At 39.3% G+C, this 14,280-nt stretch overlaps 1 pseudogene across 1 annotated transcript; it reads left to right on the top strand.

Annotated features, from left to right (window-relative positions):
• Positions 1–8,940: 8,940 nt before the first annotated feature.
• LOC148876582 (geranylgeranyl transferase type-2 subunit alpha 1-like) lies at positions 8,941–12,434 on the top strand (annotated as a pseudogene). The gene is made up of 5 exons (XR_016098827.1): positions 8,941–9,203; positions 9,414–9,489; positions 9,590–9,736; positions 9,833–9,941; positions 11,645–12,434. The product of XR_016098827.1 is annotated as a geranylgeranyl transferase type-2 subunit alpha 1-like (transcript).
• The last annotated feature ends 1,846 nt before the right edge of the window (positions 12,435–14,280 follow it).

Here is a 14,280-nt window from a genome sequence, read left to right as displayed (position 1 = left end):
TGACGGCGTTTCACCCACCTAACACGAAAGCAGGTCCCATCACAACGGGAATCCAGGAATTGCTCCACCTAACCCACGAGGACTCCAGTATATAAAGACCTCACCCCCCAGGAGCGAAAAGAGGGCTGAAGGAAGAGGTGGTAATCTCTGCTCTCTAGCTCTCTCATTCTCATATATCATCTTCAAGCTCTCTACTACTATACTGTGCCAACTTTTCCATCGGAGTGACCACACCGGGTAAACACCCCTGGGTCCTCTGACATCTGGTTCCTTGCAGGCTTCTAAAAGAGCAACAAAGCTCATCAAGGTAGCTCACCACAAAGCAGTTGGCCACTAGGTAGCTTACCACCAAGCACCTCATCCAGAAAGCTAAGCAACCCACCAGGTAGCTCACCACCAGGTGGCTCATCAAGGTAGCCCACCTCCAAGCAGTTCCTCAAGGCAGTTTGCCACTAGGTATCTCCCCACCAGGCAGCTCACCACCAAGAAGCTCCACTTCAGCCTCTGAGTTACCGACCACATGGGAGCAAATGAGATGACGAGGTACTTAGCAAAAAAGTTGATACATCACGAAAAAATTGATACGTGACCGGAAACAGTTACATCATTTGGCATCATCAGTGGGACCACGCTACAAAAAGCTAACTTCTCATCCTACAAAAAGCTAAGTTCTTACCTTACAAAAAGCTAAGTCCTCACCTTTTTAGAAACTGAAGCTCTCGCTTTGTGGTTTCCATTTTTTATGAACTCAAAGAAACTAAAGCTCTTGCTTCATAGCTCTAAGGCGCCCCCCCCCGGCGGCCTGCGCATGGCCTGGCATCCTGTCACAACCTGGCACGGGCGCCGACATGGCGGCTTGGCCCAGGCGCGAACTTACGAATTGAAAAGGCACCAACCTCATAAACAAGTAAGCAAGCTCTAGCTCTTAGATTATGATTTCTAGCTCACAATCTACTATGAGAGTACTGACTTAGCCATCGAAGCGACCTCATCGGGTTAGCCACCCCGGGTCCTCTAACATTTAGTTCCTTGCAAGTCTCTAAAGAGCAACGAAGCTCATCAATCCAGCTCGGCACTTAGACAATGCTGCTCAAGACCCATTCGCCTCTTCAGGCATGGGCAAAGTTCAGAAGTGGACTATGGGTCCCTCCCAAAGCCTAAGGGCCACTACTGCTGAAAGACCCAGTCGCCTCTTTGGCATGGGCAAAGTTCAGGAGTGGACTACAGGTCCCTCCCAAAGCCTAAGGGCCACTACTGCGGAAAGACCCAGTTGCTTCTTTGGCATGGGCAAAAGTTCAAGAGTGGACTACGAGTCCCTCCCAAAGCCTAAGGGTCAATACTGCTGAAAGACCCAGTCACCTCTACGACATGGGCAGCATTACTGCTTAAGACCCAGTCGCCTCTTCAGGCATGGGCAAAGTTCAAGAGTGGACTACGAGTCTCTCCCAAAGCCTAAAGGCCACTACTGCTGAAAGACCCAGTCGCCTCTTTGGCATGGGCAAAGTTCAGGAGTGGACTACGGGTCCCTCCCAAAGCCTAAGGGCCACTACTGCTAAAAGACCCAGTCGCCTCTATGGCATGGGCAACACAGCTGCTGAAAGACCCAGTCGCCTCTACGACATGGGCAACGATACTACTTAAGACCCAGCCACCTCGTCAGCATGGGTGAAGTCCAAGAGTGAACTATAAGTCACTCCCAGAACCTAAGGGCTAAAGTACCGAACTGATAGAGACCTCAGCACCTTACGGGCAGCTCGCCACTAGGCCGCTCACCACCAGGCAGCTCGCCACCTTGCAACAATTATAGGCAGCTCGCCACCTTGCAACAATTACAGGCAGCTCGCCCTCTTTTATCCTGGCACCTCAGAACAACTAGGTGACATCCGGGACCACTTTGACAACAACTTGCCGCGGCTTGGCATAGGCACGATCTGGTGGCCTGGCCCTGGTGTGACTTGGCCCTAGCACGAGTTAGCAGCCTGGCCCTTGCATGAGTTGGCGGCCTGGCCTAGGCGCAACCTGGCAGCCTGACACAGGCGCCAACCTGACAACCTCGAGGAGCTCACCACCGTACCCCACATTTTACGAGATTGTGACTTGTAACGGCTATATTAGCTCGCCCACTCCCCAGTTCTGACGGAAGGGACAATATTACCGTTTGATGGCATTTCACCCACCTAACACGAAAGCAGGTCCCATCACAGCGGGAATCTAGGAACTGCTCCACCTAACCCACGAAGACTCCAGTATATAAAGACCTCACCCCAAGGGCGAAAAGAGGGCTGAAGGAAGAGGTGGTAACCTCTGCTCTCTAGCTCTCTCATTCTCATATATCATCTTCAAGCTCTCTACTACAATACTGTGCTAACTTAGCTATTGAAGTGACCTCACCGGGTAAGCAACCCCGGGTCCTCTGGCATCTGGTTCCTTGCAGGCCTCTAAAAGAGCAACAAACATCAAGGTAGCTCACCACAAGGCAGTTCACCACCAGGTAGCTCACCACCAAGCAGCTCATCAACGTAGCCCACCTCCAAGAAGCTCTTTAAGGCAGTTCGCCACTAGGGAGCTCCACTTCAGCCTTTGAGTCACCGACCACATGGGAGCAGACGAGATGATGAGGTACTTAGCCAAAAAGTTGATACATCACGAAAAAATTGATACGTGACCGGAAACGGTTACATCAGCATTAAAGCTTCAATGGCAGAACAAAGAAATCGTAATAGCTTCAATGGCGACTAAGCTTTTGGCATAATAGAGAGAAACTTTCATTTTCTTCCGTAATAGCTTCAAACTTGTCTTGAATGAAGCCTCCAAATCCTGCTCTTGACTGAAGATGGAAAAAAAAAATCTGTCTTATTGAAGAAGAAAACCTATATTTGAAGAAAGATTGAATATAAATGAGTGCTTTCATATAGATTTTTCATTTTCACCCTTGGCTGAAGCTTGAGGAAGGAGGTCTTCTTAATGGTGTATAGATTTAGGGTTTCATCATGAGTTTGTTTGGAGTCCAAGGTCAACAAACTTTTGTGTTTCCACTCCTTTTTTGTTCACTTTTACCCTTTTTTAAAGTAAAAAAAGGGGGTTTTATTATTCAGTCCACCTCAGAAATCTTAACCCCAATTGTATAGGTGGAATGAATGCTGGCCGTGGATCGCTGCCAAATCCACGGGCATGATGCGTTTTATAGGGGGTTACTAGTAGACTAGGAGGGGGCTGTAATTTCAGATTTTGAGGTGGAGTGCAATCTATTTATCCCAAAAAAAAAATATTAATCTAATAGGAGTTTTACCGTTTGATCTCACTCCACACATGTGGGTGGGATCCACATTTTGAACATAAGATGTGTTCATTTGTGATTCTATGTGCTCCCCCGCCCACATGTTTCAAGTGCAAGAGATCTAAGCTCGGTCAAGTGGGTTGGGGTCAATATTGCCACCCCTATTATTGAAACACACCAACTCATTCTACCTTTGAGTAATGTGATACATCACCATAACATCATGCTTCCAAAGCTATAGCTCATTTCTTACCCTAGCAGTATATAGTTCTTTCCCTAGGGGCTCTTACTTTGTTAGTTGGTAGCTCTCATAGCCCAAAACAACACACACTACATTCAGAGTCTCATAGCCCAAAATAGTAAAATCAATGAATTTAAGATGTTGAAGGTTTGATCTAACACAAACAACCTTCTTCATTCAGAGTCTTTAAAAAGTCAAAAAGCAATATATCACTTTTAGATTTCATACACTTTGAATATCTTTTTAACTTTTCATATTTCATATTTCATATTTCAAATTTATCAAATGCCACCTTAGTCAATTGTTAGAAAACTTGGGGGTACTTTTAAGGCAATTTCAAAGTAGTAGGGGTGGGTAGGTCAATTTTCTAAAACTTAGGGCTACTTTAAGAAATTTGCCCATATATTATATTAAAACATTATAATAGGTTCAGACTTAACCCTGATCCAACTCCTGATCTCCCATACTTTAAGAAATTAGTTTGGTTCAATTATTTTGATTTTTGATTTTATTCCGATTAATTCAACTTCTTAAAATTTCAGTTTCTGTTTCATTTTTCAGGATTACAAATTTGGTTAACTGAAAAGGCTGAATTAACCAAAATTTATTATATATAATAATATATATATATATATATATGTTATAATATGTTAATATAATATATTATTTCACCAATATATATATATATATATGTATGTATGTATACATATATGATAATGTATAATATGTACTAGTATAATATTAATGAAATTCAATTTAATCAAAAATCAAATAAAAAAATTTTTGATTTCGTTTTTTTTCCAAATTTTCAATTATTTAGTTTCGATTCAGTTTTATATTTTAAATATTCAATTTTTTGAAATCCAGTTTATTTGATTTGATTTTTTACCAAATAAATCGAATTCTCACCCCATGAGTCCAATGCCTTACGACCCACCAATAAAGCAAGGACAAAAAAAGGGGTAAATTTCTTAAACAACCCCTATTGTATAGCTAATTGTCAAACTCTTCCCTTACTGTTTATATATTGTCTTAAAATATCCCTACTGTTTTTTAAAATTGACTAATTACTCCCCTTTTGTTAGGGTTCCACCACAATCTGCTCACATGCCACACCACGTGACTGTTATATTTTGAGAAAATGATAGTAATACCCTTCCTCCAAAATTAGAAAAAAACTTGATTTAGGTCTTTGATAGTGATTTCGTTTTCCATGGCAAAGGCAACAACCAAGAAATTTCGGGTTCTGAGGATTGGGAGAGGGAAGGTATTAGGCACTCCTCTCTCCAAGCTGCTATAGCAATCCAATACGGGAATTGTTCAGGCTCAATTTCTTTAAAAGAAAAACATAAATGGTTGTAATAATTTTTCAAATCCGGAGGAACATGCTTTCAATTTCTCTTAAGACCAATTTTGAGGTGATGTTATCGAGTCTTAGGTAATGATTTCCCTAAGACTCTCACCTCTCTGCCTCTATTCTCAGTCAAAAAGAAATTGCAAGCAATGGTTCTCCAACATTTCAGAACTTCAAGCAACCCAGAAAAAACTAAAAAAGACTTACCTTTCATATGTACTTTGTCAAAAGATTTCCAACAGCTAAAAGGACTTCAAACAAAACTTGAGTAAGGCAAGAGCTGGGCTGAGTGTTTTTGATGTTCAGTTTGGAAGACAGGGGACGAGGCTTGAGCTTGGCTTTAGGGATTACAAGCAAAATGGGTATACTACAAAAGTTGGGAAACTCTTCCTTCCTTCTCTCTCTTTCTTTCTCTAGGGACCTCTCTTAGGTTTCCTCCCTTTAGTCCCCCTTGTCTCCCTCCGATCTCCCTCTCATGGGCTCAAATTAGATCAGTATTTATAGTGAAAGAGAGGGGGGTCTGGTCTAAATTCGCTAAGCTACAGTGCTTGAGATTCCACAAAATTTTTTCCTACAAATAGATAAAGATTCTTTAAAGAAATAGGTTGGTGAAACTCTTTCTTTGATTTAGGGGTAGTTTTCATGGGTTTTGTGTGTCCAATGGGATCTTGGGGCGTATCAGACATTGCATTCAATATTTGGGGCTATCTATGGCAGAAAATGTAAATTTGATGAACTTTTAAAAGCTATTTTGTCTTTTCTTGGTCTTAAGTAAGGGTTTGTTTGGTATTTTGAGATTTTTGGATTTATTAGGATTTGTTTGATTGGTACAAGTGTTCTAATGGGTCAAGAACGGGTCTGACATCAACCATCACCCTTTTAAGGCTTCAGGTTGGGCCAGATGATGTGGTAATTTAATTTAGTGTCAAAATGATATCTTTCTAATTTAATGGTCAAACATATGAATTATGAAGTGAAATTTGGTGTGTTGAGGTTTTTTTGGGTCTCTGAACACAATGGTGAGCTCTGATTGGACAAATAGTACCGAATGATGGAGATCTATGGCTCACAAGTTTGGATCAACAAGATTTGCTAAATTAAAATCTTTGTTTGATGAATGGTCAAATTGAGGAATTTGGGGATGAAATTTGGTGGATTGGAACTTTTGAACATCATGAATCTAATGGAAGTGATGGATCTTTGATCAAAGGTGTGGATTGATTATTTTAGTTTAGATCATGGTCTTAACTAATGGTTTTTCAATCAAACGGAGGTGTTTGGTCGTGAAATTTGATGTGCTGGGGTTTTTTAGGTATCTGGATACAATGGTAAGGTTTGATTGGTAATATGAGGTTGAAATGATAGATGGTAAGCTCCAATTAATGAGATTTGCTCAAATAGGATCTATGCTTGATGATGGGTCAAACAGGGGAATTTTGAGCTATAATTCGGTAGGTAACGTTTACTCATGAAAAGTGATGTGTAATTAAGTTGTAGTTTTCCAAGTATGGGGATAATGTTTGACCAAGATTCTTGTTTGTCCTGTGGATTGTGTCAAAGGAGGGTATTTCGAGTTTTGGATAGTCTCAAGTTGATATGGTTGTGTCTCTAACTTTTCGGGGTCTAAGTGGGGGTACAAAGAGGTAGGGTGAAGGGACCAAGCAAAAAATTGGGTGCTAATAGTTGTCAAGATGCAACACCAAAGAGGGAGGGAGAGAGAGAGAGAGAGAGAGAGAGTGAGTGAGTGAGAGAGAGAGAGAGAGAGAGTAGGGGTGGCCACGAGCCGAGCTTCTCCTGATATATAGGCTCGTTTGTTAATCGAGCCAAGCTCGAGCCTAGTGAAGCTCGACTTGTGAGGCTCGTGAGCCTAGTATAATACACACATACATGCACACATACATACATATATACATACATACATACATACATACATACATACATACATACATACATACATGCATACATACATACATATACATATACATATACATATATAAATATATATAATTTTTATTATATAATAATATTTTATATATAAACTTTTATTTTTATGTATAATAACAAATAATTTTTATAATTCTGAATTTTTTGTATGTAAAATATTTATAATTTTTATTTTTAGAAAAAAAACTTGGCTTGCAATCGAGCTTAGCTCGAACTTGCAAGCTTTGAACCGAGCCAAGTTCAAGCTCAAGTTTCTAACTCGAATTGAGCTCAAACCTAACACAATTTCAGCAAGCTGAGCTTGAATAGTTAAGTATTCGGTTCAGTCCAATTTGACTTCAATCCACCCCTGAGAGAGAGAGAGAGAGAGAGAGAGAGAGGCCGCTTGGCATGGAGACCGGATCTGCTCCTCACACCTTGCGCCTCACACATCTCCCGTACTTATTAGTGAATATTCACGGGAGATATTCCCAATGCATGGTGGATGTAACTGTGAGGCGCCCATTTGTGAGGAGCAAATCCCGGCTGCTCTTTACTAACTCACGGACATGGAGTTCAAGCTATGATTGGAGAGGTACAAGGAGCAGAGCATGGTGGTCCATGGGTTTGGAATCATTTACCTAGAGGGTAGAATGTATCCGGAGAAGGTGGACTGTGAGGCGCCCATTTGTGAGGAGCAAATCCCGGCTGCTCTTTACTAACTCACGGACATGGAGTTCAAGCTATGATTGGAGAGGTACAAGGAGCAGAGCATGGTGGTCCATGGGTTTGGAATCATTTACCTAGAGGGTAGAATGTATCCGGAGAAGGTGGGTTGTCTTGCTGTAAAGTAGGATCGACCATTGTCGCAACTAAATGTTTCTGCTTCGGTTGATCTAGATTGTTGGAAACATGCGACTCCAGCACGGTAGCTTCAAATTCTGGCTTGAAGAGCCAACATTAATCCCCATATTGACACCAACATTCTCAACAACCACCATGACCGGAACACCAGGATAGGATAAATGATTCTTTCCAAAATTTCTCTCTGATTTCTAATTTGTTTATTTTTATTTTCAATTTGGAAAGAATTGGATAATGCGATCTAGAAATCGACAATTTTTCGGTGGAGCCAGGATTTTCGAGCATCCCTTCTACTCTCTCTTCTTTTCCTCCGCCATAGGTTTGGAGCTTTGACCCAGGCGAGCCCAAAGATTGTCTTTGCATGTTGAGAGAGAGAGAGAGAGAGAGAGAGAGAGCATCTAAGCTGTCTTCTCATCACCTTAAATCAGCAGGAGAAGTAGGCCAATAAGGAAGAACATTAGAGAGAGATTTCAAACTAGCTTCAAAAAGTCTCGCTAGCAAAACACACCATCGTTCTTCTGATTAAAGCTGGTTCCATATCTCTCCTCAGAGGGGAGATCAAAAAACCTATTGCACACATCGATCATCTTCTATATAATATCCATGGGAATGCCATGGTTTGTCACCTGCAATTGATCTACTATGATGAGCTTCCTGTCTTTGAATGACCAACTTAATAGTTCACAACAACTAAATCATTTAAGTTAATTGAAATTTAAAGCAGATTGTCCACCTGAAAGAGCCCATATTCTTCACAGGCTTTCGCCATGTTCTTTAGAACTTGGGACCTCTCACACCTTGCAATTGAGAGGGAGAGAGAGAGAGGTGGGGTGGGTAGGGAGATGATGATGATGATGCGTTTGCATTTTTGAAGCATGCGGTAAACTTTCTCTGGAGGAGGTTTCACTTTGTTTCTCAATTCTTTGTTTTCCCTTTCCTTCTTCGTACTGCGGAAGGGGAGGCCTAAGACTAACATGCTCAAGCAGGGGAGGGTCCCGTACACTCTTCCCAAAAAAGGTAGAAAATCAAACTCAAATAACGATCTTGCCTGAAGAGTTGCAATAGGCATCTCGTGAGGAGTTGCAGAAGTATAGATAGAGGTCGCAATTTAAGGCGTGCGCTTGTGTGTTTCTTCAGCTTTCTCAAAATTTTCGTTTGATAGGTTTTATTTTGAAAATTTGTGGAATAATAAAGGGTAAATTTGAGATTTCATTAAAGTTTGTCAATTAGGGGTAATTTAAAAAATTTGACCAAAATAAAAAAACTAGTCTGGCGCGTTCGTTAGGATTTGGTTTACAATCGGGGGTCGCAGGAGATTTGTACTCGGCGGGAAGACCTTCGTCATCCGGACGAGCGCGAGAAGGATTCAACCCCCGATTTTCCGAAGTTTGAACACGAACTATGGAACCACTAACGCAGGTGCAGGAGGAGAGACAAGATGCACGGCCGGTCTCGCAAGTCCACGAAGTCGGAAGACGCCGTTTCAACTTTCAATCGCTAAATCTACTGAGCTCTCAGCTTTCCCACAATCATCACAACAAAATGTAATCCCACAAACCCGAAAGAAAACGGAAAAGGAAAATCCTTTACTTGAATTTATATCCTCTACACTGTCAGATGTGATCGGGGAAAATTTTCAATGATCAGGGTTTTAAATTTTACACCCATTTATGACGACGAGGTATCACAAATTATGCTCGAAGCTCCTAGAAAGTAGAAACGAATTCTGAAGCTCACACTGCTTGGAATTACAGAAAGCTTGCCGTGGAGCATAATCTCCGCTCTGAAACCGATCTCGACACTATTACAGCCGTCCTTGAACTCAAAGTCGTATGTTTTGATCGACCCTCTCATCGCTGTTCCATTTCCTCTTCTCTTGTCTAGTTTCATAAATAATAACCATTTTCTTGTTGTATTTCTAATAATGTAGGTGGAGAGTGCATTGAGAAGAAATTCTAACGAGTCTTATGGAGCTTGGCACCACTTGAAATGGGCTTTAAACATGGGATTATCCTCACTCAATCATAAATTCAGGCTTTTGGATCAGTTCCAGAAAGCTGATTCTCGTAATTTTCATGTATGGAAATACCGAAGTTGGGCTCTCTGTCTGCTCGTGCTTTTTAAGTAGTACAGCTGTGAGATTCTTATTAGTTTTGATTTTTGTCGTTTTTAGGTTTGTTGCAGAATTGAAAATTGTGAAAATGTGCCAGAGGAGGAGGAGCTAAGGTTTACTATGGACATGATAAATATCAATTTCAGCAACTATTCCGCATGGCACAATCGTAAGTACGAAAATTTATTCATCGTTGATGATTTAAACTACGACAGAAGATTCATAATTGGAGTTTCTAGACCGGCGGTTTGCTCCAATTTCTTGTATTGCAATTCGGAGTTACAATTTGTATAGATTGTTGAAGATTTTATGAAAACAACAACTGAACTTGTGTTTCTGTTCTTAGTTCTGATATATTTGAATTTAATCTCGTAAAATCTGTAGGAAAACATATACAAACATAATATAGGTGAATGGAAATGTATGGTGTTGGAAATTTTGTGCTGGAGAGGGAAATTTCTATGCTTAGACTCTTTTAAAGACATGTGCCGGTGTTGTTGGTATTCCTGATTGATGGAACCAATTAGGGGGGGGGGGCGGATTGGGTATTAAAATCTAGTTCATTTTTTAACACCATTCTTTCTCTAGGTTTTAGTTTAAGAGTACAAAAATAGGTGCTAGGAAATCACCAAACAAAAGAGACACAGATAGAACAGTCCGACCATTCTTTCTCTAGATTTCTGTTTTGATAACGTATTGAAATATTTTATTAGAATTCAAATTTAGGGTCCAAGACAAAGCTACACTCAGGAGAGAAGGGAAAATCTTTTAGTATTCCTAACTCTGGTCTTCAATCTTAGTGGATTTCAATGGATTTAAATTTCTATTGATGTATTTATAATGTACAGTTTGTAATTTCTCTCAAAGTTTGTACTTATAAACGTTTTTATATGGCTTCAGCCTTTGTTAGTAAAATTTTTTCTTTACGTATCAAAGAAATAAAGGATCAGCGGTCAAAGTTGAATTTTAAAGCTTCTCCAAGAGACTCAGTAGTTTGATGAGTATATGAGTAAGACAAATTTTGGCCCCACTCAAATTAGTAATTTATTAGAAGTCACTTTAGAAGAGATCCAAGTCCCCCTCTCTCTTACAACGATGCAATTGAATTTATTGTTCAATATTCTATTACCTTTTTCCTCCCACATTGCCAAGGAACAACTACAAAATGCAAACACATTCCCATGAAAAAACTTTGCCTCTTCTTCCAAAAGACACCTCCATGCAAAATTGCACATTATGGCTAGACCCATTCTTATGAAAAGGGTTTTTCCTATATGTAACAATATGAGAGAAGGTAGACTTAGATGCTCTAGACATGTGCATTTTTTTATCAGCTCTCTAGTCATGTGCATTGCAGAGCATTTTTCCTGTCTTAATAATTTTTTTGTGGCAGAGGAAACAAAAGCAATAAACCCTTCTTTATAAAAAAGGAATTATTATTAACTATTTTAAGTACAGCATCACATATTTTGTTAACCTAAATCTGCCGTTCACAAGATTTAGTTTAATTAATGTCAAAGAAAATATGATAAGTGTCAAGTGCACTTGAACATGATAAATAGGAAATCATTGCATTCATTGGTGATATTTTAGATCTTTATAATTCAAAGTTCAAATCTTTCTGGGAGTTATCCCCCCAAAATAAAGAAGGAAAAACAGCTACTCCCTATCCCAATTTCCTTTTCTGTTGCTACATGGTTATAGCCTATGAAGGATGTATCTTCATTGCTTTGGATGAATATTTTACTTGTAATGAATTGAAAAGAAAAGTATTTTAATTGTGGTGTCTTTACTGCACCAAGCATCTTTTACAATGTATTTTCAACTAAGAGACTCCTGCATTTTTTTTTTCTGTCTCATTTGCCAAAGCAGAGGGTTCAGGGTTTATTCCAAGAGAGAAAGTTTTGACAGAAGAGTATGATCTTGTACACCAAGCTCTTTTTACAGATCCAGATGATCAAAGTGGGTGGTTATATCATCTTTGGTTTCTGGATCAAACGGTTATGCCAGATGCTCCTGTGCTGATTTCTTCTTGGCCTTCATGGTTTGGATTTGATTGTATCATTTAAAGGAAATTCAGATGGTTTGTTATCTACATTTACAAGCTTCTGTTTGGACAAAGGAGCATTTCCACTTGTTATTTATTTTAAACAAGCAGTAGTAGGGGTCAATTCATCTACTGTAACTGTAAAACTTTTTTTGTTTTTGACAAGAGTGAAGATCTTATTTGCGTGCAACTTGCTACAAACAACTCAGGAAATTCCCTAGTTTGGATGACATATTGGAGATTTGCTGATATGAAAGATAAGTTTTTAAAAGCTTATCCAGTCAAGGTTAGAGTTGGTTGTTCCCACCATTATTGTCCTTCTGATTTCGTGTGTACAGTGAGTGTACATTCTATTAATCGGGAACATGGTGAATGTACACTTGACAGAGATGATTGTAGGAAAAGATGAAAGTTTTCATGCTAATGGATCTCCTTTTCTGAGTTTAAATCCTGTTCATTGTTTCTCCGGATCAAGTAGTTATCAGCAGACAGACTCTGGGTAGCATGAGACTATAGCTAATGAGATTGCTCTTGTCTGGCAGTTGTCTTAAGTAAACTGGTATATCTATCTGTTTTGATGAGGCTTTGAATACAGTTTCTCTATTTATCCAATTACATCTTATGTTCCTTACCTTTTCTGCTTTCTAATTGTAAGATTGGAAAGCTTACACTTGCATGCCTTTTAATGGCTTATGATGCGATACTAACATATAAAAAGCCATTCGTATATGGTTGGACCCATTCTAAACAAGTTCTAGAACTATTTAGCAACTTGAAGTTGGACCCATCTCATTCCAGATATTACAAGGACAAATACAATTTAATCTTATTGGAACTGGTCTCTCTCTCTCCCACCCACCCTACCCCTTCTTTCTGTGTCTATGTGCATTTTTGCTGTTTGATTCATGATTTTACGTGCACATGTCATTTTTCTTTAATATCTTCCTGGACTTCTATGTATTTGGAAGCACATGACTCTTTTCATCTTATCTCACTAATCTTTAAATGGAAATGAAGCTAACGAATCTACTGTGAAAGTGGATTTTCTTTACTTCATTTTTTTTTGCAACAGAAGTCGAATATAGTATTATGTTCAATATCTCAAAAAACTCAAAAATATTACATAAATGTGCTTGCATGTTTCTTTCATTCTACATCCCCCAACAAACAGCAAAGAAAATGAGACTCCACAAGACTTTTGGCTTAAAACAGTCAGAAAAAAATGATCAACTTTGAAAGGATCCCTTTGGGATACATTGTGTTTACTAGTTATGTAAATCTCCTATTTAGGGATGCAAATTGGGTTGTGCGATTTGAAGAATTTCAACTACTTTGGCCTCAAGTTGAGGCTCAGGCCCATTCAAAAATTGAAAAGAAAAATGCTGAAATCGACTTGATCTAAGTTTCACCCTTACCCTTTTTCTTGAAATGGTCAATAGTCTATATGCTGTATAGCATGGTATGCCATAGGAAAGGTATTTGTGTTTTGTCACCATGAGCTTTGAATCTATGATGCCCAGATATGCATTCCGGAGCCAGACTGGACATGAATACTGGAATGGGGATATGACTCTCAATTTCCCAAGATCCCGAAATGGAGACAGGTACATGTATCATCATCATCCATGCCTTATCCCTACAGATAGGTGCATGTATCACATTTAAAATACTTATATCATGGCTTTATACCTAGTTTTTGAAGCTAAGAGGCTGTTTGGTAACAGCTGAAATAGCTGAAATGAATGACCTAGTGCTTGTCTTTTAACGGATAAAATAGTTGTACAATAAAATATAATGGGGTCTAGTAATCAACCCAACATGTCATCCATCCATCAAGCAGCTCACAGTATACTTAATGACTTATTAACTAAAAGCCAAAGAAATAAGTTATTCAATTCAGCTACTTCGAAATGGCTATCAAACGCCCCTAATTGTACTCTGCAGTATCCAGTGTTGTATCATGTATTCTGTCCAATATATGTATGCTAGGCCATTTACAGGTATCTGTGTGTCATATCTTTGGATCCAAGATGGAAGTTGGCTATCCAAATCATCTGTCTGACAGCAGGTTTTCTGAATTAGTGATGTGTATATTTTTGCTGCCTATCAATCGACACTGTACATTTTCTCTTCTATGAATTATAGCCCTTAAATTTGATAATGAAGTAAAAAAGTAGGTCAGCAAACAAGCATGTGTTGTTACATTCTGAAGGGCTCTGGAGTTGACTCTTTGAAGTCATGATGGCTACATCCTTAACTGCAAATTTTACAACTCCATGTTTTTTTTAGTAAATGTAATTCTGACCTGCCAATAAAACATGGGTCACTTTTATACCATTTTAAGATGTAATTGGAAAATCATATTTGTTTATTTCTGCAAGTGATTTCTAATGTAGAGTCTCTGCTGATGCACTGCTGGATATACACCGAGCCAACCTCTTGTCCTTGCAATTCTATCTGC

This window comes from Nelumbo lutea, chromosome 1, assembly GCF_056320005.1.
Source record: "Nelumbo lutea isolate HS-2025 chromosome 1, American lotus-T2T, whole genome shotgun sequence".
Taxonomy (NCBI): Eukaryota; Viridiplantae; Streptophyta; class Magnoliopsida; order Proteales; family Nelumbonaceae; genus Nelumbo; species Nelumbo lutea.
The sequence above is the reverse complement of the archived record's forward strand: the minus strand, read 5'-3'. Positions and strand labels throughout refer to the sequence as shown.